We start from the raw sequence: 26780 nt of genomic DNA, 5'->3' as shown, positions 1-26780 counted from the left end.
TCATGCTGAAAAAATGTAAAACATATTTTATAAGACTACACTTCAATAATCAGTTCAGATGAAAGAAATACCAAAAACAAAGACAAAATGGATCATAGTAATTGCAAAATAAATATTGGTACTGTGTCTTAAATAATTTCAATGAACTCCTACCTTTTTCATAGCTGTTCAGATGTTTATACCCATTGACCTAGCTACACAGCCATACTGAGTGTTGGCAAACTCCTCTATCTACAAAATAGCTGAACACCAAAGTAGTTATTTCTTTACTGAGATGAATGCCAAATACAACTGTGACAAGAGCTTCTTTTTTAATTTTTGCAGTTCTCTCTCTAAGTCACTTTGAAACAAACACTTTGAACAAATCAAATACATCTATAACACATTATTCTTTATATGTATGTCTTTATATACAGTACAACTTCAAATAATTTAAGAGATGTGATCTTACCTCAAAAGAAACTTAATGGTAGATACAGAACAAAAAAAAATATTATTACATTTTCCCCATCAAGAGGAAATCATACAAAATATGTGTGATTTGAATTCCAACCCTGTCACTGTTTAAATGGAGTTTGTGCAAATTCTCTCAGTGTCTTTTTTGTTCTCCTTAAGTTACTCAGCCCCCAACAACATCTCAGATTTGAGCTCCTTATTTAATCTAAATTGACCCTGCATGAGTGAGTGCTAATAGGTGAAAAAGTGTGCCCTGAAAATTACCTAAGCAGATCAGTGAAGAGAATGATCTGATTGCTATCAAGTAGACAATGATCAAGGAAGTACTGATCAAGAAGAAAATGGTCAAGTCATGAAATGACTTGATTAAAGAAAAACACCAGGGAAACTTTGCTTCTTTTGAACTTCTACCTTTTTAGTCACACTATAACCCCATCCAACTAGTACATTTTAAGAATTTTTTTTGAAACTGATCTCCAGAGCCAGTTTCCTTGTGGACAGGCAATAACAAAAGTTCCTGAAAATGAAGACTCCATGGTTCTCTGTTTGGTTCATGCATAGTTTGGTGGCTCTCACCTGATTGAATCCTAATCATTAATGTCTCATTTGCTGATTGGTCACCCTTTAGTGAAGAAAAACATATTCCAGTGTAGCAAGCATAGAAGAGTTTCTTTCCACGGCACTGGTTGTGTTTGCACCTGGATGCTTCTAAATTGCTTTTTGTGCCACTTTTAGAAATTGGTCAAATGACTACTCACACTGCATGATAGTGTTGCCAGTAGTAAATGTGCTCAAACTTCACAAGCACGTTCAGTTCAATTGTTATCCCACGATGCGGGTGCTCAGACTATACATGTGCAATACACACGCACTGCGGCCACTGCACAATAAATTTCAAGAAATTTCATGGGGACATCAAAAATCAGCCCATGAGCCTGCTCACAGTACAAGACAGCTTACTGAAAGTTCTGACATGACAGAAATTCATCCAATTGTGCAACAGTAATTTTGTAAATGGTGTGAAAATAATGGTGTGAATGGAGCAAATGAAAAAGGATGATAACCCTGCAATGTGGTAAAACCATTAAAAGGTGACATATCCTCCAGGAATAGCCCAGGCAAATTAAGTAACATTGAACTAGTGTCAATGGCATCACTTATGGCTAACTGCTTGCAACAGTTACTGTTCTGCATAATACAAATGCTCAACTTGAAAATCTGTGCTTTCTAATGAAACTATTACTTATTGACTTCTAATTGAATGATATCTCTAACTACAGAAGATGCAAGTGGGCATCTTTCATATTCTGTGAATCTCTCGACCAATGAATGAGGGAGAGAGGTAGGTTTTCAATTCAAAAAAAATATTCATATGAGCCTATAGGTTTTCTTTATATGATATCCACTGGTAATTCTGGAAGTATATACTTAACAATATTCTTGCAAAAACGCATGCATTTTGCATGCTTTGTGCATAAGATATGCGGATAAGGCAAAACGAGTAAATGTGAGATTTTTAAAATTTTTTCCATGGAAGTTTTTTCACTTCATTTGCTGTTGTACAGCATTGGTCACTGTTAGCTACTGTTATATCATAAACATGTTTCCCTTCATTCTACAAATGAAATTCTACAAATCATAAAACTATTTTTTTTCCCTTGGTCATCGCTACAAACTATTTATTATCTCTGTATGTATAAAATCCAACGTCTGTCTGTCCATTTTTCACGAGAGAACTACTTCTACGAGAGAACAGATTTAGAATTTTTTTTCTATAATTTACTTGAACATTCCGGTTGATTTTACGATCTTCACGCTAAGAATCATAGTTCGCTTTCAGGAGCAATATATTCTTGCTAATCCAAGACAGAGGCTGTGGGCCGAGGGGAGGGGGAAGCCTGATGTCAGGAGTAGGGAGCCAGGCAGGAACCTCTTAATTGTCCTGTTTCACTACTACTTGGCCAGAGCCGCAGGGGATAGCTAGTACTATATAAAAAAAATATCAGTTTTGGATGAAAAGTCCATGAAGGAACATCAAAGACTCAGCAGCAACTATCTACACATATCTATTGTTCTTTGAAAATATACCAATCCATCCATCTATTCATTTTCTGACTCCTTATGTAGCTTAGGTGCGTATTCTGTAAACAGTAACACACTACTTTTGGCTGACTCCACTCTTCAGTGTGGAATGACAAGGAAACAAACAGGTAACAAAACTAAAGTTCTAGATCTGTACTGCTGCATCCTACCCTCACTCCTGTATGCATGTGAGACATAGACAGTTTAGGGTCACCATGCCAAAAATTCACATGAGCTGCCTTCGGAGGATCCTGACAATTAAATGGAAGGACAAGAACCCTGAAACTAAGGTATTTACCCAGACTGGCATGACAAGAATTTATACCATGTTATGCAAGGTAAATTAGGTTGTCCATGCTGTGCACATGCTGGATAAACCCTTGCCAAAGAAGATTTCTGTGTTGAACTGCTACATGGCAAGCACTGTGCTGGTGGTCAGAGGAAGAACTACAAGGACACTCTGAAGGTCTCCTTAAGGACCTCTGTCCTCAAAATAGAGAGCTGGGAGACACTTGCATTGGGCTAAGTTTCCAGACATACTAAGATGGCTCTGACACCTCAGTTCATGAGAAAAGGTGACTGGTGACAAAGTACAAAGATATGCACAAAAAAGCAGTGACAGTGGATCTTAGCATAAAATCAACGTTCCAATCTGATTTTCCCAAAGCATGACTCTTCCAGGGTCCGACTGGATTGATCAGCCACCTACAGACCCACAGAGACTCTAAATGATGACATCATGGTCCTCTTCCATGTTGAACAATGAACATACTTACAGTACACACTAATTTAAACATCCAACACACTTATGTGATAGTTTATTCACAGACTGTAAAGTAATATAAATGTCTTATACGTAATATGGGAGGAAAAACAGGATACCCAAAGGAGAAACAGATCCAGAAAGTGGAGGAAGATGAAAATCCAGGATTCAAACCCATGGATCTGGATCTATGAGGCAGTCCCATTGTTATAAGACAGTTATTCACAAATGAAGAACAAAATTAATTAAAAGTATTTTTGAATATTAAAATTTGGGATCAGCAGAGACAAATAAATTATGCAGAGGACAAATAAAAAGCTTAATCAGTGCAGGGCACCATGTTTAAGAAAAAAAAGCCGTCAATAAAGCAAAGAATTATCCAAAATTTGTGCAACGAGAAGTCAAGCAAAAAGACACCTTTTATTGGCTAACTGAACAGATTACAATATGCAAGCCTTTAAAGCAATTCAAGCCCCTTCTTCAGGCAGTTTGTAATTGATTACAAACTACCTGAAGAAGGGGCCTGAGTTGCCTTGAAAGCTTGAATGTTGTAATCTGTTCATTTGCCTCATGAGTCAAAAGGAGTATTGAAAACCTAAACAATATGCTTATGGATTTAAAGCCATCTCATGGTCTAGTTAAGATTCTGTTTTTCCAGCATCATTCAGTTTTAGCCACTGACTGAGAACCTAGGTTTAATTCAAAATTCATTCTACACTTTTTGCTCAAATGGCTGTTGAGTGTTAACTCCACCTGACATGTATTAAAATGTGCTGATGTTACAGTACTGGTTGTGTTTTCAAAATCTGACTCTTTATCCCAGAAAAATCATAGCTGTTATCAGATTGTATTTAATGATACCTCTGATAACCTTTTAAGGTAGATGAAAAAAATAAATCAAATGATCATATACTGTATTTTACAAGACAAAAGACAGGCAATCCTGCAACTCAAATAAATGAAGAATTTTGTGCCTTTTAAAGAAAAGATAAAGAAAACAAAGGAAAAGAAATGGCCCTTATGACGGTGCAATTCCTGTTCCATGCTCCCTCTTCCAGTGTTGGGAACCTCCTGATCCCAAAACCATCGATAGTCATGACCGGGATGAGCTGTGCATTAAGGACATCACATGAAGCAAGGGGAAGGTGCAAAAGTGTAAATGCTTTTATTAAAAATAAATCCAGTAAAAAAAGTGCAAAAGGTGGAAGTTAAAATCAACAAACATTCATTAAAACAAGGTTAAAATCCATTGGCAGGAACTGTTCTTTCTAAAAGCCTGGTGCTTTTTTCCTTCCTTTAACTGGCAGCTCCCCTGCTAATCCCTCACGGGCCTTGCAGCAGAAGGGTATGGAGCAGGACCCACACCGTCACAGTCCTGTGTAATTGTTTGTAGTTTACAAGGAAAAAGACAGTTGTTTCAACCAGTCAAATTGTCACTGACATGTCAGGGCTAGTAATTATGAAGAAGTCCATGGGAGCTTTAAATACCAGGAATGATGAGAATGAGTGGATTCTGGAGTTTAGTTGATTCAATACCATATTTAAGATGGAAAAAATCGAATTGATGACATATGAATCTTGTGGTGTAGAATGCACAACAGAGTTTTTGCAAAGCAAATTGATGGAAAAAGCAGTTTGATGGACCAAGAGGCCAAGGGACAGAAGTTTGCAAATGAGCTGCAAAATAAGCAAAGAAAGAGAAATGAGTTCAGGATCACAGAACAGATGCAAAAAAGTCAGGATACACAATAACAGGTGTAAAATGCTTGAAAATGCTGAAGAAAACATTGTAACTGCTAGCAAGGGGATTAAGGATACCCAGAAGAAGTACATAGGAAAGTTGCTAAAGAAGATTGTAATAATGATAAAGAATTTGATAAAACAGAAATAACAAGATACACATTTTTGAAAGTGGAGGAAAAGGAATGAATTAGGTAAAGTTATGTAAAGCAGCAATCACAACTGGAGTGGTGTTGTAGATGCTGAAGACAGTGGATGGTCCTGGAGGTAAGTGGCTAATAGGTCCGAACAACATGATTGTGTATGAAGAGAGGATTCCTGAAGAAGGGAAAAAAATTAATTCTACCAGTTTAGAAAGGAATTTTCATCCACTAGAACACACTAGGTCATATTGAGCTATAAAGCCTGTGGAGCAGGTAATGATGGTGGTCGAGAGAGTGTGAAAAAAAAGAATTAAATGAAAGTTAAATTAATGTAGTTTGGTGTAATGCCTGGAAAAGCAACACAAATATACAACATTGTTTTTCTGCATTTACAAGACAAAAATAGGCAAAATGAAAGAGGCTGCATTTGACAGGATACTATGAGAGGGGTGATGTGACAATTAAGAAAGTTAAGAGGAATATTTAGTGACTGCAGTGATGTAAATGCATGTGGAAACACTAACAATGGTCTGGACAACAGATGATGTTCGTGAACTTATTGAGATAAAGATGGGGCTGCACCAGGGTCCACTCTGAGTTTTTTTTCTTGAAAGTAATGGTGACCACAAAAGTGAAAGAAATATGGTCATGTAAGCTCTTGTATTGATGACAAAATGTCAACCAGAATTTAAAGAGAAAATGTTGAAACATAAATCTGGTTTGGAAGTGTAAGGTCTCAAGGTAAATGCAGGAATGACCAAGGTGATAACTGAAGGTAAATGGTAAGGAAGAGTGAAAGAGGTGGGTGCATGAATGGGCAGCGTGTACAGTGTAGGTGTTGGAAGAAATTCAATCCAATGCATGTGTTGTTAGAAGTAGGTGCATAAAAGATGAGTGTAAATGTACCAATCAGAAACAGAGTTGTTATAGATAAAGTAGGTTAGTTCTGCTACATAGGTGACATGCTGAATACAGACAGAGGTGCAGCCACAGCAGTCATATAAAGGCTGATGGGTATGTGCAAAAAAGCTGCCCCCTTTTCTTACTTCTAAAGGAGTCTTTGTGGCATTAAAGATAAAGGTTTATGGAATGTGTTTGAGAAGTAGTATGCTCAATTCAGAGTAATACATGACATATAAAGTTGGAGTATGAAGCACATCTGCAAAGAACAGAGTAAGGAAAGATTAGGTGGATGTGTGGAGTGCCACAGAGTAAGAAGAAGACAAATGCTGTGTTAAGGGGAAGACTTGGCTATATATTAGAAAAAAATAAAGGTAGTTTGGGCATGTGGAGTAAAATAAAGAGGATGACTGGGTGAAGAGGTGGAGCAAGACGGAGGTGAATAGGGATGAGGCTGAGAGCAGTGTCATGCACAGACTTTTTGTTGACCCAAAAGGAAGAAAGGGAACAGGATTTATTAATTTTTAATTCTGGGCACAGATTAGTGTCCACTTTTATTTCTACGCTTTATTTCATTGGGCATGTGGGTGTAATAATATTCAGAGCCTTGTCAAAAAATATTTTTCACAGTTGCGGATTATGTTAGATTATCTGAAAGGGTACTACAATCCCGCTAGAGAGACTGCACTTTATTTTCCTAATATGACACATTTTTAACAAGACAAAACAGCACATAAAAGTGTTCTCTTCTAGTTACACAAAATACCAAAGGTACTTTAACAGAAAGAATTCACATTAAAGCTCATCAAATCAAAGATTTTTGTTTCCTCCATAAAATGCCTATTCTGGGTCACATTTTCAGGAACTCATCAGAACGGATTGTCCAGTATCATAGGTCAAGATTATTTTTGTGCAATTGACATTCAGCTAAGTAAAAGTAAAATTATTATGATAACCCTTAAGTACAGTGTAAATATTTTATATAATCTACATCTTGCTTTCTAGGTGCTGTCAGCTTTTGGGTTTTATAGCGGAGATTTCTTGGATCCCATATATCCATTGATTACAATGGCGTCATTTTTGTTAACAGTGAATTCTGCAGAGTCAGATGATCAGAGAATGACTGCCCACATAGGTCACTGAGTTTGGACTTAATCAAATTGAGCTTGGAAAAACATTCATTAGCAGTTGTAGTTGCTTCAGGCTATGTGGCACATATTTACTGGAGTTTAAACAGTGTTTGAAACTCAAAATTAGCATATCTCTAGAACTGCTTGGGCACTTCTCTGGGCAGGTTTATGCAGAATGAAATACTCACAGTAGATCCAGCCCAACTGACCTTGAATGATACTGCCAGAACCCTGTCCTTTCCTACCAGAACATGCAGACCTAAAAACAGATATAGAGATGTGCTCTCACAGATGACTTCTGTTTTATGATGCTTTGTTTGTTGCAATGTGTTGGAGTTAACAAACAGAACAGGCTGTGCACTGAGAAAAGCAGTCATTGTGTAATTCCCTAATGCTTTCTGAAAGTGGTGTTATCAGCAAATGAAAACAACCATCACATAAATATGTAACATAAATTTGTTACAGAATTAATAACAATAATTATCACAGACCATACTTTATTTTCATGAGATAATAAACATTAGTCAACCTACTGCACCAAGTCACATTGAGCTTGACTGTTTTTTTTTTTTTTGTTTCTTACAATGAAAAGAAGAAGCACACTTGTGCTTGTATGGAATCTATTAAGTTCTAACAGGACTAGAGGACATTTAGACTAATTAGGAGAAAATAGCAGGGAGTCACTGATGCCATCTCTTTGTACATGTCCCTGGCCAAAATGGAGACCAAAGAAGACATTACTGGAGGAGGCATGGTCCCCAGGACAATATAGAGTGAATGGAAAAAGATTTAGGGATTACTGCCTAACTTAAATAAACCCAGAAAATGGGTGTTAAATGGGCGATTGTGATGAAGTGAGTGAGGAATGTTCTGTATTTCTTAATATATGTTTTCCTTTGTCTCTTTTTTTTTTTTTTTCTAATTTCAGTAAAACTTTAGGTACTCCAAAAATGCATCTATTACTCATTTACTCTTATGTAACAAGACCTTAACAAACACTTCTTTTGTTCTTCATTACACTTATAAAGCAGTAAAGAGGTTATTCACTGAAGGATTTACGAGACTTATACTGATGTAGACATATATATATATAGGACGGCACGGTGGCGCAGTGGTAGCGCTGCTGCCTTGCAGTTAGGAGACCCGGGTTCGCTTCCCGGGTCCTCCCTGCGTGGAGTTTGCATGTTGTCTGCGTGGGTTTCCTCCGGGGGCTCTGGTTTCCTTCCAAAGACATGCCGGTTGGGTGAATTGGCGATTCTACATTGGCCTTGGTGTGTGTTTGTGTGTGTCCTGTGGTGGGTTGGCACCCTGCCCAGGATTGGTTTCTGCCCTGTGTTGGCTGGGATTGGCTCTAGCAGACCCCTGTGTCAGTGAGTTGGAAAATCGATGGATATATAAATATATATATATATGTTGTACAGGGTGGTCCAGATCTAATTATGCAGCTCCAGATCGTCTGGATGACTTTGACTTATGCGGGAACGATGCCAATTCTTCATGTTGTCAGTTCGCACACTTCTTGATGGTCCGGGATTTTTTCAGATGATTTTCTATCTGATAAACTTAATAAGTTATAGCGTAATGAAAATTGCATAATTAGATCTGGACCACCCTATATATCTATACTAATAAAAGGCAAAGCCCTCAATGACTCACTCACTCATCACTAATTCTCCAACTTCCTGTGTAGCTTACTTACAAAAGTTGGGCAGGTTTCATTTCGAAATTCTACATGTAATGGTCATAACTGGAAGCTATTTTTCTCCATATGATGTAATGGAGTTGAGCTCGATGGCCGTGGGGGGGCGGAGTTTCGTGTGACATCATCACGCCTCCCACGTAATCACGTGAACTGACTGTCAACGCAGTACGTAGAAAACAAGGAAGAGCTCCAAAAAGCGCTGATGAAAACATGCATTATACAATTGAGAATGCAGCGAAACAATAAGAAGCGAGCGACTGACACATACAACCATATTCATTAGTGCAGCTACTTCGGAAACAAAGCACGGGGTAAACCTAAAGTTTAAATTAAGTTCATAGACAGGTTGCCGCTGCCGTTTGTCATGCCCACGGGTAATGCAGGAAACAAGTTTAATGAGAGGACGCAGGATATAAACGAGAGTTTTGATCAATTTGTAACTCAGTTAAAATTGCTGGTGAAGGGCTGTGCTTATGCAAATTCCGAGAGACTGTCTTTGTGAGGGGATTGACAGTTAAGGAGGGTGGGGGAGTCACGTCATCATCTCCTCTCCCATTCACCTCATTTCGCTCTGAGCTGAGCTCCACAGCTAACGCAGACTTGCGGAACCAACTTTGTGACGCTGCCACCAAATACTCACAGAAAAATCCACAAGTTAATACAAACGATGTCTTTACAGTTTCTCCACAGTCTGAATCCTCCAGGCACTACTTACAAAATGTTACATTGACAATCGTGTTACGTTATTTTTAAAATGTTTCCTTTTCATAGCACAAGCACAGCTGAGAAGCTTCGATGCATGTGCTCCATAACGCGTTAAAAAATAAAGCATTTAATCACACTTTGCAATCCAACCAAAGGGGAACTTCTGTCAATGCATGATTTCCTGTTACACCGATTACACTGATTCACACATCAGACCTACAAAAATGTAACAGTCAGAAGAACTACGACTGATTGGAGGAAAATTTCATTTCAAAAGACTACTCGACGGAAGCCTTGATTAAAGCGTAGTTTTGTGCACATATATACTATATATATATATGGATGTATATGTATATATACTGTATATGTGTGTATATATATATATATATATATATATATATATATATATATATATATATATATATATATATATATATGTTTATGTGTGTGTATATATATATGTATGTGTATCTATACTAATAAAAGGCAAAGCCCTCACTCACACACTCACTGACTCACTCACTCACTCACTGACTCATCACTAATTCTCCAACTTCCCGTGTGGGTGGAAGGCTGAAATTTGGCAGGTTCATTCCTTACAGCTTCCTTACAAAAGTTGGGCAGGTTTTACATCGAAATTCTACGCGTAATGGTCATAACTGGAAGCTGTTTTTCTCCATTTACTGTAATGGAGATGAGCTTGAACGCCGTGGGGGCGGAGTTTCGTGTGACATCATCACGCCTCCCACGTAATCACGCAGTACATAGAAAACCAGGAAGACCTCCAAAAGCGCTGAAGAAAACATGCATTATATAATTGAGAAGGCAGCTAAACAATAAGAAGCGAGCGAGTGACATATACAACCATATTCATGAGTTCTGCTACTTCGGAAACAAAGCACGATGTAAACCTACACTTTAAATTAAGTTCATAGACAGGCTGCCGCTGGCGTTTGTAATTTAGTGCCTGCCCATATAAGGCCGTCCGTCAGTGGCAATCCAATAGCAAACTCCCACTAAATATTCACGGGTGAAGGACTGTGTTTATGGAGAGGAAGATGAGATGGTCAGGGTGGTGTTTGACACAAACTCAGCTAAACTGCAGAGAAAGTTTTAAGTGCCAGGACTAAGGTAACATTAAATACAGCCATGGACATAGCACGAGATGGCACCAGCACAGCTGGGAACCTTCGATGCATGTACACCGAGCGGCTCACGTGAACTGACGCAGTGCACAGATAAAAGGCAACAGTTCCAAAGAGCGCTGAACAAAACCGAATTACACAATTGAAAAGGCAGCAAAAAATGTGAAGCGTCTGATAAGCATATTCATAAATCCAGCTACTGCGGAAACAAAGCACACGGTGGAAAAAGTCAATGTCCCGCTAAAGGAAGACAGTGTAAAAAAACCCGTGCATGCAGTGTGTCAGGTCTCAGATAAAGAAGAAGACGAGCTGTTTATTGATGCAGTAAGAAACGAATCGATGAAAGAAACCTGTCATCTTTACAACAATTGACAAACACGGAATGTAACTTGAACACAACACATCCTACAAATACGAACCTGATTGAAAGAAATAATGATAATCAAATCCTTGATGACAGCAACACTCAGTAACACTCACAAAACAAATACTGTATATTGACAGTCATGTTACGTTATTTTTAAAATGTTCCCTTTTCTTTTCTAGCTTTTTAACACACTACTTCTCACTGCGATACGCGGGTATATATATATGTATATATATATATCCCGATCTACATACTCGAATAATGGATACTTTATTCGCCATCAATGATTGTTTTGGTAAAGCCATACTCAGTGTATTCATTAGATGAGCGGTAAAAAGTAAGAGCGAGGGAGGATGCAGGCTGTAGTGCGCGTCAACTCTATCTGAATTGCGATCACATTTCAAAAATATATCTTTTCAAGTTCTATTTAGTCCATATTTGTCAAACTCAAGGGCCACGGGCCACATCCGCCCGGTGTAATTATATCCGCCCGAGATCATTTTATATACTGTATTATTGTTATTAATGGCCCAGGTATATGAAGCGCTGGTAACACAATAAACTACAGATCCCATAATGCAGCGCTTCAGCTGCCTTGCGAACACTTCCGCGTTAATCAAGTCTAGCTTATGATGCTGCAAGTTATTGCGAAGCTAGCTCACACGATGCTGGAGAGAAAAGTTGATTCTGAAAATAGAGCCTTTAAAAACCGATGGGAGGCTGAGTATATGTTTACTGAACCCGTGTGTCTCATTTGTGGAGCTAATGTGGCTGTAATTACAGAATTTAATCTAAGACGGCACTATGAGACAAAACATCAGGGTAACCTGAATGCAATGCAGAAGATACAGAAAGCAGAAGAATTAAATAAGAATCTGACACTTCAGCGGACGTTTTACCCGTGCACAATCACAAAGTGATTTCAAGTGAAGCTGCTTTTATGGGAGACACAAATGCACCAGTGCAATTTGCCCACTTTCCCTGTTGCCAAGTAATGTTAAACCAAGTCGTCACTACGGTGTTCCCAAATCGCACTTTGCTGATAAACTGAGCGCACTGAGTTTGCACGGCGCTTTGGTGACTTTGAAGAACAAAAAAAGTCCGTCTACATGCGGCTCAAACCTTGTGCATGTTTGGTAGCACATATCTGTGTGAGAAGCTCTTCTCAGTGATAAAGACTAACAAAACAGCACACAGGAGTCGCCTCACTGATGAGCACCTGCAATCCATCCTGAGAATCTCCACAACACAGAACCTCACACCAAACATAAACGAATTTGTTGCCAAAAAAAGATGCCAGGCGTCCAGCTCTAAAATGACATATGAGCAAAGACAACTGAATGATTTGATTTGTTATTGCTGAAAGGAACACATTTTATTTATATTTCCAGGTTTTGTTATGCAGCATGTTCATATTTGAATTTGTATAATTTTGACAGGATATATTTTTATGGAGAGCAAAATCTTTTGGGATATTTAAAATCTAAGTTTATTTTTATATAAAATTACATAAGAGTAAAGAAATTTGAATGTTTGTTCTTTTAATGTTTACTTTATTTCTAACTTGTATAATTTAGACAGGATATATTTTTATGGAGAGCAAAATATTATAAGTTGTTTAAGGTTTGAGTTGATTTATTCAGGAATAATATTCCTGTCTGTTTTTACCATTCCTACCAAAGATATTTCTGTCGACTAAATAAAAATTCCTTCTATTTAAAATTTAAATAGAACTTGAACAAATACTGATAGTTCATAATATCCACGCAGACTTGCACGTAAGAGCGGAGTTATCCATTTTAACAAGCAGCGTATTGCACTGATAATGAAATAGCTGTGTGTGTATATATATAGATATGTATGTATATGTATATATATGTTTATATATGTGTGTGTATGTATATATATATATATATATGTATTTGTGTGTATATATGTGTGTGTATGTATGTATGTGTGTATGTATATGTATGTGTATATATGTAGATATATATATGTATATATGTGTATATGTATAGATATGTATATATATATGTTTATGTGTGTGTGTAAATATATATATATATATATATATATATATATATGACAACAACACTCATCACTCACAACAGTGACAAAACAATTACATTGACAATAATGTTACGTTATTTTCAAAATGTTTCCTTTTCTTTTCATTGCTTCTATAACACACTACTTCTCCTGCTGCGAAGCGCTTGTATTTTGCTAGTATATATATATATGACATATGACAGCAACACTCATGACAATGACAATCTCAATCATGTTACGTTATTATTAAAATGTTTCCTTTTCTTTTTCATTATTTCTGTAACATATATATATATATGCCAAATACTTTATTCGCAAAATACAAGTTTAATAAGAAGACAAGAGGTATAAACGAGACTTTGGATCACTTTGTAACGGAGTTAAAATTGCTGTAGCGAGAAACTTTTAAGTGCCGGGTCTTAGCTAACATTAAATAACGGCGTGGACATCGCGAGATCGCACGAGATAGCACAGGCACAGCTCAGAAGCTTCGATGCATGAACTCCGAGCGGCTCACGTGAACTGACTATGAACGCAGTATGCAGAGAAAGCAAGACCTCTAAAGAGCACGGAGAGTTCTACTCACGTGAACATGTCTGCAAAAAGTAGCGTTTCCTGCACTGCAAAAATACTAGAAAAATTGGGCAGCCGGCGCACGCACGCGCACGCCTTTGAGATGCTGACTGCGTTTCTGCCTTAACAGAAAGTAAACACTTTAAATTTTTTCCCCCTTCCCATGAGCTATAGCCCAGACAACTGTAAACACGGGATCCCATTTCTAGACCGCGGCAAACTAATATTAAGGCGCTTCGCACTTTTTTACACGTATACGATTATGAGGTCGTCAGGTTGGATTATGAAGACACGCACAGGAGTGGGGGACCGACCGTGCCATCCCGGACAGTTAATGGCAGGGCCGTCTCTTCAGTCTACACGAGACCCACTGCGACGCTCATATCGTCAGTGAAGACCCCTCTCTACACTATACAGGTATTAAAGAAAAAGGCAAGTTTCCTTTCTTTACACCTTTTTTCCTTTTATCCCCAACCAAAGCCTTTCTCTCTTAACACTGCAGAGGACACAAAAATGATTTTCTTTTAATTGCTGGTAATGCCGGTAAGGCACATTACCACAGGCAGAAATTTGGACGTTCACATAGAAAATGTAATTTCTATACCACAGCCGTCGTGTAGCGCCTTTCAAAAGGGATCTACTACCGAGAGATTATCCATATACATTTTAGCTGCTGTTAGTACTACTTACCTGTTGTGTTACACCGTCTTTAAAATGTAGTTTACCCGAAACCACTCCAGTAATGCTCAATGTAGCTTTACTTCTTAAAACGTTAATGTTTTACTGTTTAATAACTTATAGACTACATTTTATTATTTTTCCCTTGCACTCAGTGACCAAAGCTATACACACACATATAGACACATACAGTATATATACACACACATATATATACCTGTGTGTATGTATGTATGTATGTATGTGTACAGTGGTGTGAAAAACTATTTGCCCCCTTCCTGATTTCTTATTCTTTTGCATGTTTGTCACACAAAATGTTTCTGATCATCAAACACATTTAACCATTAGTCAAATATAACACAAGTAAACACAAAATGCAGTTTTTAAATGATGGTTTTTATTATTTATGGAGGAAAAAAATTTTGGCCCACTCATCTTTGCAGAATTGTTGTAATTTAGCTTTATTTGAGGGTTTTCTAGCATGAACCACCTTTTTAAGGTCATGCCATAGCATCTCAATTGGATTCAGGTCAGGACTTTGACTAGGCCACTCCAAAGTCTTCATTTTGTTTTTCTTCAGCCATTCAGAGGTGGATTTGCTCGTGTGTTTTGGGTCATTGTCCTGTTGCAGCACCCAAGATCGCTTCAGCTTGAGTTGACGAACAGATGGCCGGACATTCACCTTCAGGATTTTTTGGTAGACAGTAGAATTCATGGTTCCATCTATCACAGCAAGCCTTCCAGGTCCTGAAGCAGCAAAACAACCCCAGACCATCACACTACCACCACCATATTTTACTGTTGGTATGATGTTCTTTTTCTGAAATGCTGTGTTCCTTTTACGCCAGATGTAACGGGACATTTGCCTTCCAAAAAGTTCAACTTTTGTGTCATCAGTCCACAAGGTATTTTCCCAAAAGTCTTGGCAATCATTGAGATGTTTCTTAGCAAAATTGAGACAAGCCCTAATGTTCTTTTTGCTTAAGAGTGGTTTGCATCTTGGAAATCTGCCATACAGGCCGTTTTTGCCCAGTCTCTTTCTTATGGTGGAGTCGTGAACACTGACCTTAATTGAGGCAAGTGAGGCCTGCAGTTCTTTAGACGTTGTCCTGGGGTCTTTTGTGACTTCTCGGATGAGTCGTCTCTGCACTCTTGGGGTAATTTTGGTCGGCCGGCCACTCCTGAGAAGGTTCACCACTGTTCCGTTTTTGCCATTTGTGGATAATGGCTCTCACTGTGGTTCGCTGGAGTCCCAAAGCTTTAGAAATGGCTTTATAACCTTTACCAGACTGATAGATCTCAATTACTTCTGTTCTTATTTGTTCCTGAATTTCTTTGGATCTTGGCATGATGTCTAGCTTTTGAGGTGCTTTTGGTCTACTTCTCTGTGTCAGGCAGCTCATATTTAAGTGATTTCTTGATTGAAACAGGTGTGGCAGTAATCAGGCCTGGGGGTGGCTACGGAAATTGAACTTAGGTGTGATACACCACAGTTAGGTTATTTTTTAACAAGGGGGCAATTACTTTTTCACACAGGGTCCATGTAGGTTTGGATTTTTTTTTCTCCCTAAATAATAAAAACCATCATTTAAAAACTGCATTTTGTGTTTACTTGTGTTATATTTGACTAATGGTTAAATGTGTTTGATGATCAGAAACATTTTGTGTGACAAACATGCAAAAGAATAAGAAATCAGGAAGGGGGCAAATAGTTTTTCACACCACTGTATATATATATATATATATATATATACACACACACACACACCTATCTACATTATATATACACACACATATATATATAATTTGTGTGTGTGTATGTATGCATGTATGTATGTGTGTGTATATATGATGTAGATAGGTATGTGTATATATATATATATATATATATATATATATATATATATATATATATATATATATATGTGTGTATATGTACATATGTATATATTGTGAACCCGGCCCGGACACAGACAGGTGAACATGTTGTTTCTCAACCACCACATGTTTATTTACAATATTTATAATTATGAAATTGGTCACACAGACATCAGAGGGCAGGTCCCCAACTAAGGGGGTCCTACTGCTCGCCCGGGGTCCGTCCCTACAAAAGAGAACAACACAGGGGCAGAACCACTGCCAAGGCACCCTTCCTGTGCCACACACGGGCAGCGTTCCCCCCTCCAATCGGCACCCCGGCACTTGCCTGTTCGGCACCCTCTCCGCAGCTTTCGTGTCCCTCTTAACGATGGAATCGCCAGCACCGCCTGCGCTCTCTCCACCGGCCTCAGGGATTCCCTCTGCCCCCGCAGAGGGCGGCCAGCACCCAGACGCGTGCACCCAGCACTGCGTCCCAACCTATCGGAGGAACCGGCACCCAGCCTGCCATTCTTCCTGTCACTCTGGGACGCCCCAACGGTTTGAGACTCCGTACTGCAAAGAAAGAGCCTATTATACAATATTTACAATTATGATATTGGTCACACAGACCCAGTTCAGTGCACAAACAAACCCCCAAACACAGTCCTGGCCACTCAATGCCTTTTCTTTGGGCTGCCTCCACAGCTCTCCTGAGCTTTGTCCTCCCCCCTCCCAACTCCAGCCTTGAATGAAGGGAGACGGCCCCCTTTTATACAGGACCCGGATGAGCCCCAGGTGTTCCCGGCATTCCTCCTCTAGCCACGCCCCAGCATGGCGGAAGTGCCGGCTGTCCTCCCGGCAGCTCTCCGGGCGCCGTCCTAATTCTTCCCCCCAGCTCTTCCTGGTGTGGCGGAAGTGCTAGGGTAACAGGTCCCCAAGGCATTGGGGCGCCTCCTGGCGATGACCACGAGCCCCTACAGGGTGGTGCTTCCATGCCCTGTACCCGTGGCCCCCAAAGCAACCAGGAAGGCGACCCCCACGTGATCCAGGGTGGGCACAGACCCACATCCAGTCCCTCATGGTGTCCCGGCCGGGTCATGGCCCCTGGCATCCCTGACACTATGTATATATATATAAAGATATGTATGTGTATATGTGTGTATAGCTTTTGATATCTTGGCTGTGTGCTGAGGGTCGTTGTCCTCCTGAAAGATGAACCGTCACCCCAGTCTGAGGTCTAGAGTGCTCTGGAGCAGGTTTTCATAAAGGATGTCTCTGTACATTCCTGCAGTCATCTTTCTCTTTATCCTGACTAGTCTCCCAGTTCCTGCCGCTGAAAACCATCCCCACAGCATGATTCTGCCATCACCATGCTTGACTGTAGGGATGGTATTGGCCTGGTGATGAGCGGTGCTTGGTTAACTCCAAACGTTACGCCTGGCATTCACACCAAAGAGTTCAATCTTTGTCTTATCAGACCAGAGAATTTTGTTTCTCATGGTCTGAGAGTCCTTCAGGTGCCTTTTTAGAGGAACCTCTAACCTCTCTCTCTCTCTCTCATTCCTCCTAGGGCACGAAGCAGAAGCAGAAGCAGAAAATGGCCGACAGTGGGGTATCTCGCGTTAAAAATCGTAGTTGAAGAACTCTAGGCACTCGACGAACAGATTCAGAAACTTCTGTCCCAACGGAGATACCTTAGAGGTCTGAAGGCCCGGCTGCTGGATAAACCGTCCTCGCCATCTGGAACCAGCGAAACATCAACCCCGCATTGTGCCGACCTCACCCTCGCGTCTCGTAGGAGCGACACCGCTTATTACCTCGGTGGATTTCAGCTATGCAGGCGGGGGTTCAAGGCCAGAGCACCTCCATTGGCACAGGCGAGCATCCTATCTCAGAACTGGTTTGACCCTCTCCGCGTCCCCAGTTCGCCTTCAGCCCCTGGTGACGAAACCTTAATGTCGCATGCCCTAATGGAAAATCATTTGTTTATTGTTTTCCCGTTGCTCGTGTCCGAGATGTAATGAGCGTCGCCAGCAGTCTACGAAACACAAGGAGAGGGCAGTTGGAGCAATCGTTTTGCATGCCGGCGTAAACGATATAAGGCACCGACAATCAGAAATCCTGAAGGCTGACTTCGCAGCTTTGATTAAAGACACAAAGGAGAGGACCCCATCGGCAAAGATCTTCATTTCGGGTCCACTACCTCTCGTCAGATTATCCAACGAGTACTACAGTCGTCTGCTAGGATTGAACAACTGGCTACAGGGTTTCTGCAAGAAGAAGGATGTCGGTTTCATCAACAATTGGAATCTCTTTTTGGAAAGGCCGCGTCTCTTCAAGCGTGATGGCCTGCATCCGAACAGTTTCGGTGCCCGGGTCCTCTCCGAAAACATATCGAAGGTAATTCGTTTTCTTGACTATCTATCTCTGCTCTTAACCCCTTCGAAATAATACTGTTGTGCCAGGACATGATAAATGTTTAATAGAGTCTTCCGTTAAAGTGCACAACATTAATACTGTAATAAGCAATCTCAATGCACGTAGAAAACCTAGGAAATACGGCATAAACTCCAATAATCTAATTAAAATCACTATTTTAGAGGAACAATGTATTAAAACTATAAAACAGATCACAGATTAAACAAAAATACACACAGGCGCTAATAAAATTTATTTAGTTCCTATTCCAAATATCAATAACGCACATAGTATTCATCTCTGCACCTCGAAACATTAAATATGGCACTATTAAATGTTAGAGCTTTAACTAACAAAACGTTTTTATCAACGATCTTATTAGTGATAAAAAAATAGATTTTATTGCACTAAGTGAAACATGGCTTAATTCAGATGCAGCGCTGTTTTAATCGAATCTGCCTCCGGATTACAGTTTTACTCGTGCGACCGCCAGGGAAAAGGGGGCGGATTGGCTAACATTTACTCGAGCGATTAAAATGTAAAGATGTCAGTTTTGGTAAGTTCAAGTCCTTTGAGTATCTGCCGTTGTTATTCATGGAGATTCTCAAGTTCTAGTACTATCCGTGTATAGACCTCCTAAATATAACGCGTCTTTTTGAGGAATTCTCTGACTTAATGTCAATTTTAATTACTAACTATGACACACTCCTAATAGTTGGCGACTTTAATTTTCATATAGATAATCAGTGTGATCTAAAAGTAAAAGAATTTATGAACCTCCTGGATTCTTTTGATTTGAGACAACTCATAAATCAGCCTACACATAAAGCAGGTCATACATTAGACTTAGTGATTACTAAAGGACTGAAAGTTGATATAAAACAGATCATTGATATTGGTCTATCAGACCATTTTCTTCTACTTTTAATATAGAAATAATGATAAAAACACTCATGAGAAGCATATTGTTAAAAACGCTTCTTTGACTCGCAGCAGCTTTAAAACTTACAAACATTTTAAGCAATCAGTCCGTTTATAGTGCCAGCTATAATAGCGAGGATAATGTAAATAGTAAGGTGGAAAGATTTAATACTAAAGTGAGAGCTGCTGTTGACATAGTTGCACCTGAAAAGACAGTGAAAAAATCTTCTAGCATTGTTATACCATGGAAGACCCAAAGAGTGTCTGATTTAAAGAGAACATGCCGTAGAGCTGAGCGTCAATGGAGGAAGACTAAACTTACTATCCACCATGAAATATTAAAAGTCAAAATAACAGAATACAATAACACTGTCCGTCTTGAGAGCTGCTATTTCTCTAAGATTATAAATAACAATGCTAGTAATCCCAGAGTCTTATTTTCTACAATTGATCGCCTACTAAACCCAGGTAGCTCAAAGGAATGCCTCCTAAGTGCTTCCAGTGAAACCTGTGAGGCTATCGCTGTATTTTCAATCAAAAATTAATGATATTAGAAATAACATAGTATATCCCCCAACACTAAGGATCCTCCTAAACCCCAGCATCCTGTTATAAACAAATTAAACTCTTTCACTAGGATAGATTTACCTGATTTACAAAAATAATATCTCAATTAAAACCCTCCACCTCGTCCTTGACCCATACCAACAAGGTTTTTCAAAGAAGTATCAGGTGCTAATTGATAATGTTCTTGACATAGTAAATTCGTCATTAGATACTGGGGTCTTCCCAGACTGTCTTAAGACTGCTGTAGTTAAACCCCTACTTAAGAAACATAATCTTGACCCTCGCTCTTGAAAATTTTAGACCCATCTCTAACCTGCCTTTCTTAAGTAAAGTTCTAGAGAAGGCAGTCATTATGCAGTTAAATGACCACCTAAATAAACATGCTATTCTTGATAAATTTCAGTCGGGTTTTAGAACAAATCACAGCACAGAAACTGCACTCGTTAAAGTAGTAAATGACTTGCGGTGAATGCAGACAGAGGCCATTTATCTGTTCTCATCCTCTTAGATCTGAGTGCTGCATTTGACACCATTGATCACAACATTCTTAGAAATCGCCTTAGTCAATGGGTGGGCCTCTCTGGCAGTGTCTTAAATTGGTTTGAATCCTACCTGACAGGGAGAAAATTTTTGTTAGTTGTGGGAATTACAACTCGAAGACACATGATATCCATATGGTGTTCCACAAGGCTCTATCCTGGGTCCGCTGTTATTCTCAATCTACATGCTTCCGTTAGGTCAGATTATCTCAGGGCACAACGTGAGCTACCACAGCTATGCTGATGACACACAGCTGTACTTATCAATAGCACCTGATGACCCGATTCTATTGATTCACTAACACAATGTCTGACTTGTATCTCAGAATGGATGAATAGTAATTTTCTCAAGTTAAATAAAGAGAAAACTGAAATCTTAGTGATCAGCAATAATGGATACAATGAGGCTATTAGAAATAAACTGGATACATTAGGATTAAAAGTCAAGACGGAGGTAAAAGCTTAGGGGTGATTGTTGACTGTAATCTGAATTTTAAATCACATATTAATCAGATCATTAGGACAGCATTTTTCACTTAAGAAACATAAGTAAAGTTAGACCTCTTATATCACTGAAAGATGCTGAGAAATTAGTTCACGCTTTGTTTTCAGTCGACTAGATTACTGTAATGCACTCCTCTCAGGACTACCCAAAAAAGACATAAATCGTTTGCAACTAGTGCAGAATGCAGCTGCTAGAATCCTAACTAGGAAAAGAAAATCCGAACACATTTCTCCAGTTTTGATGTCACTACACTGGTTACCTGTGTCATTCAGGATTGACTTTAAAATTCTGCTTATGGTTTATAAAGCCTTAAATAATCTCCCCATCTTATATATCGGAATGTCTGACACCTTATATTCCAAATCGTAACCTCAGATCCTCAAATGAGTGTCTCCTTAGAATTCCAAGAACAAAACTTAAAAGAAGTGGTGAGGCGGCCTTCTGCTGCTATGCACCTAAAATCTGGAATAGCCTGCCAATAGGAATTCGCCAGGCTGATACAGTAGAGCACTTTAAAACACTGCTGAAAACACATTACTTTAACATGGCCTTTTATAACTTCATTTAACTTAATTTAACTTAATCCTGATACTCTGTATGTTCAATTCATCATAATAACTATTCATGGTGGCTCTAAAATTCGTACTGACCCCTACTCTCTTTTCTGTTTCTTTTTCCGGTTTCTTTGTGGTTGTGGCCTGCGCCACCTCCACCTACTCAAAGCTTCATGATGCTCCAACAATGATGGATGGATTAAAAGGCAGAAGTCTACGTGACCATCATCATCAAGTCCTTCCATGAGAACCCTAAATCCAAAGAGGACTATTTCATTTATGTTAGGTAGAATGCCCAGAGGGGACTGGGCGGTCTCATGGTCTGGAATCCCTACAGATTTTATTTTTCTCCAGCCGTCTGGAGTTTTTTTTTTTCTGTCCCCTGGCCATTGAACCTTACTCTTATTCTATGTTAATTAATGTTGACTTATGTTTATTTTTTATTGTGTCTTTCATTTTTCTATTCTTTATTACGTAAAGCACTTTGAGCTACTGTGTGTATGAAAATGTGCTATATAAATAAATGTTGTTGTTGTTGGATTCTTTTGAGCAGAAGAAGACATCATCAGCAACCAGTAAAAGTAAAAGTTTTGGCAAACTCCAGGCGGGCTGCCATGTGCCTTTTACTAAGGAGTGGCTTCCGTCTGGCCACTCTACCATACAGGCCTGATTGGTGGATTGCTGCAGAGATATGGTTGTCCTTCTGGAAGGTTCTTCTCTCTGCATAGAGGACCTCTGGAGCTCTGACACAGTGACAATCAGGTTCTTGGTCACCTCCCTGACTAAGGACCTTCTCCCCTGATCGCTCAGTTTAGATGGCGGGCCAGCTCTAGGAAGAGTCCTGGTGGTTTAGAACTTCTTCCACTTACGGATGATGGAAGCCACTGTGCTCATTGGGACCTTCAAAGCAGAAGAAATTTTTCTGTAACCTTCCCCAGATTTGTGCCTCGAGAGGTCTACAGACAATTCCTTTGACTTCATGCTTGGTTTGTGCTCTGACATGAACTGTCAACTGTGGGACCTTATATAGACAGGCGTGTGCCTTTCCAAATCATGTCCTATCAACTGAATTTACCACAGCTGGACTCCAATTAAGCTGCAGAAACATCTCAAGGATGATCAGGGGAAACAGGGTGCACCTGAGCTCAATTTTTTTGAGCTTCATGGCAAAGGCTGTGAATACTTATGTACATGTGCTTTCTCAATTTTTTTTATTTTTAATAAATTTGCAAAAATCTCGAGTAAACTTTTTTCACATTGTCATTATTGGGTGTTGTGTGTAGAGTTCTGAGGAAAAAAATTAATTTAATCGATTTTGGAATAAGGCTGTAACTTAACAAAATGTGGAAAAAGTGATGCACTGTGAATACTTTCCGGATGCACTGTATATATATATAGATAGATATATACTACGGTGGGCTGGCACACTGCCCGGGGTTTGTTTCCTGTCTTGCTCCCTGTGTTGGCTGAGATTGGCTCCAGCAGACCCCCGTGACCCTGTAGTTAGGATGTAGCGGATTGGATAATGGATGGAGATATATTATATACAGTGGAACCTCGGGTCACAACCGTAATTCGTTCCAAAACTCTGGTCGTAACCCGATTTGGTCGTGACCCGAAGTAATTTTTAAGATTTTTAAGCAGAAAAATAGTTATTAATACCATAGAATGCACAGTGTAATAGTAAACTAAATGTAAAAACACTGAATAACACTGAGACAAACACCCAGGCTCCCTGCTCAGCTGCACATGAGCCTGCACTCGCTCGTTCTCGCTCTCGCTCTCTCTCTCTCTGTCTCTCTCACTTACTTGCTCGCTCGCTCGCTCTCTCTCTCTCTCCTGCAAAGGCTTTCTCCTCCTGCTTCCTCCCTTCTCCTGCAACCTCCCATTCTTTCCTGTTCTCTTCTTTTTGCCTTTAGCCGTCTCGCGCTTCTATTTATTAAGAGGACGTGGTAGTCGTGGTAATAAGCAGTTCCAGGGAACAATTACGGATACGGACTGCTTCTCACCTATGCACTTAGGTGAGAAACGCTCACATCACGAACTCCTCAGGAACCACTTCGGCCACACACCACCACGCCCCCTCGCTAAGCCACGAGTGCGGTGATTATTTATTAAAACTGGCCTTTTTGATGGGAGCTGTGGACCCGCTATACCACAGAAGGAGGTTACAGTTTTGAGGGAGAGTCCCTCTGCGTGATGCACGAGAACAATGTACAGTACAGGGAGAGACGGAACACGTACGGACATCATCAACGTGTACGAACCAGAAGGGAAATAAAATAGAGCACAAACAGTACACAGAGAATGCACAGGAAGAGACTGAAAACATGCAGAAATCATCGGCGTGTACGAACTGGAAGGGAAACTGGCTTGTTCGTCATCCGACTGTGTGGTCGTGAACAGATGCAAAAGTTTGGTGAACTTTTTGGTTGTAAGCCAATTTGTACGTGTTCTGGGGTTCCACTGTATATATATATATATATATATATATATATATATATATATATATATGTAAAAAAATGTGCCTCACTTAAGCCATCGCTGACCAATCCAAAGTGATTACAGAGATGAATAACCACTTTACGGATGCCTTAAAGAAGTCTATGTTAAGGCCTTGTTACATAAGCCTAAATGAGTAATAATTGCATTTTTGCAGTATCTAAAGTATTACCATAATTTTGTTGTAACACACAGGACCAATGATTTTTTTTCCAAGGATTTGTAGACCTTGGAAGAAAAATAACTACTCATTGCCTTTATAAGGAAAAAGATCTTGGCAGAAACACTGACAATCAATTTCAAACAAGAAGAAAAAGTCAGAAGGTTTATGTACCTTGGTGTACTCTGCACGGGCAGCAGTACTCAGGACTTCAATCTGTTTGACTTGCATGCAGATACTTGTTATGATTTGTGCTTTTCATACATTTTTATGCAGTATCTCCCAAGTAAAATCCAGCATTCTATATTCCATTTCTATGGTTTTGGATCTCAAGGATTTAAATTTGTTTTGTTCATTATTTCACCAGATACAACTTCTTGTATTATGAATTTGTTAGTTTTTGCACACCCCTTGGGGTCAACCATTGTGCAGCACCCCTGGAGAAATTGCAGGTTATGGGCCTTACTCAAGGGCCCATCTGAGTAAGCAGTACTTTTGGCTGTAATGGGGATTCAAACTGGCAACCATCCATATACCGGCACAGATCCTTAGCAACAAAGCCAACACTCCTCCCTAAATCTGAAGTCACATTTTCTGTTTGTTGCTCTTCCAAGGATATTATGATTTATTTAAGCTTTGCTGCTGCTCCATTTTTTTTTTGTTTGGGCACCACCATTTTACAATGTTTTTCATCTGTCATCTCCATAAGAATGTTACCAAAATTCTTTGGAATGTTTGACATAATTGACGTTATCAGAGTAATGGTATTTAGATCAAACTGATCATTTCTGAGGTATCCAGATAAAAACCTTTACTTAGATCAGATACAGCCTCTTGTATCCTGCCAAACTGAAAGTGGACATTCAAGGCAAGTGCTACATCTTTACTTCTATGGAGGGAGCAGAAAAAGAGGTAAAAAAACCAGATCCCGACACTTTTTTGTAATATGATCGTGTGTTGCATTCTGTCCTGGCATGTCAAACAAGATTTTGCTGGTTGTACTGTACTGGTACCATAATTATACATCCTATTTACTTCTCAGCCACTTTTTATGTTTTATGTTGTGACAGATAGGAGGCGCTGTCGTCCCCTTGAACCCTCAGACCAGATGCCAGACACCAGATAAAAGTCCAATAATTTGTTTTATTTGTACAATAATGTGCACAAAGCACCCTCCACTCCACTATACTCATAAATAATAATCACAATACACTATAATCACAATCCTCTACTCCCAGACGCGTTGTCACCCTGCCACCCGACTCATCTCTCCATCTGGGATTTCCCAGAGTACTTTATAGTCCTTGACCCAGAAGTGGTTCTGATCCCTCAGACCATGTGATTATCCAGCACTTTGGGTCAGGTGAAAAGTCCTTTTCTTCGTCAGCCCAGAAGCACTTTATTTCTTCCGTCCTTGTGACATGGAAGTACTTCCGGGCTATATGGAAAATAAACATCTCTGTGCCTCCCTGCAGCATCCCCCGCAGGCCCCGACATTATCCAGCAGGGCTGTGCACTAAAACTTCATAGTCCATGATGCCCTGCTGGAATTCGGGGCATCTCCATGTCGCAGGGAGGGCTCCCCAGTACATTGACAACATCTTCTTATCCTACAAACAATTACACTCCAAATTTAACTTTCCAGCAACACATTTATTTCTTTCACTACCTCCAAATTAGAAACTTTGTTAAACAAAACCTGCCCAATTTCATCTCCCACCTACTTCTCTTCCGGAAAAATATTGATCAGTCTTGAGGACTCAGACAGCATTTCTGCAATATGTAAAAACATTTTAAAGTACAGTAAAAATCTTTCACTCAACATCTCAGAAAAGGAGTGGTAGGTAGCAATGCACAGAATTCACTCAAGCTCCATATTGGCAAAGCATACAATTATTCAACTTAAAATTATATATTGAGTGCATCTTTCTCATTTAAAATTGTCCAAAATGTTTCCATGGCAAGATCCAACCTGTGAACGTTGCAATCAAGTTTCAGCCAAGTTCATTGGACCATATGTTTTGGATCAAAATCTTTAAATGCATTTCAGATAGCCTTAGTCTCACAATCCCTCCTAATCCACTAACACCTGTGTTTAGTGTACTTCCAAATGGGCTTAAAGTGGAGAAGGACAAACAAACTGGAATTGCCTTTACTTCACTATTGGCACATAGACTTATCTTGCTCAACTGGAAGAATGCTAACTCACCTCTTTTAAGTCAGTGGGTAACTGATGTTATGATGTTATCTAAAATTGGAAAAAATCTAATTCTCACTTAGAGGATCTGTACTAAACATTTTCAGAAATTGGCAGGATCTAA

Source organism: Polypterus senegalus, chromosome 7 (assembly GCF_016835505.1).
Source record: "Polypterus senegalus isolate Bchr_013 chromosome 7, ASM1683550v1, whole genome shotgun sequence".
NCBI lineage: Eukaryota > Metazoa > Chordata > Cladistia > Polypteriformes > Polypteridae > Polypterus > Polypterus senegalus.
The sequence above is the reverse complement of the archived record's forward strand: the minus strand, read 5'-3'. Positions refer to the sequence as shown.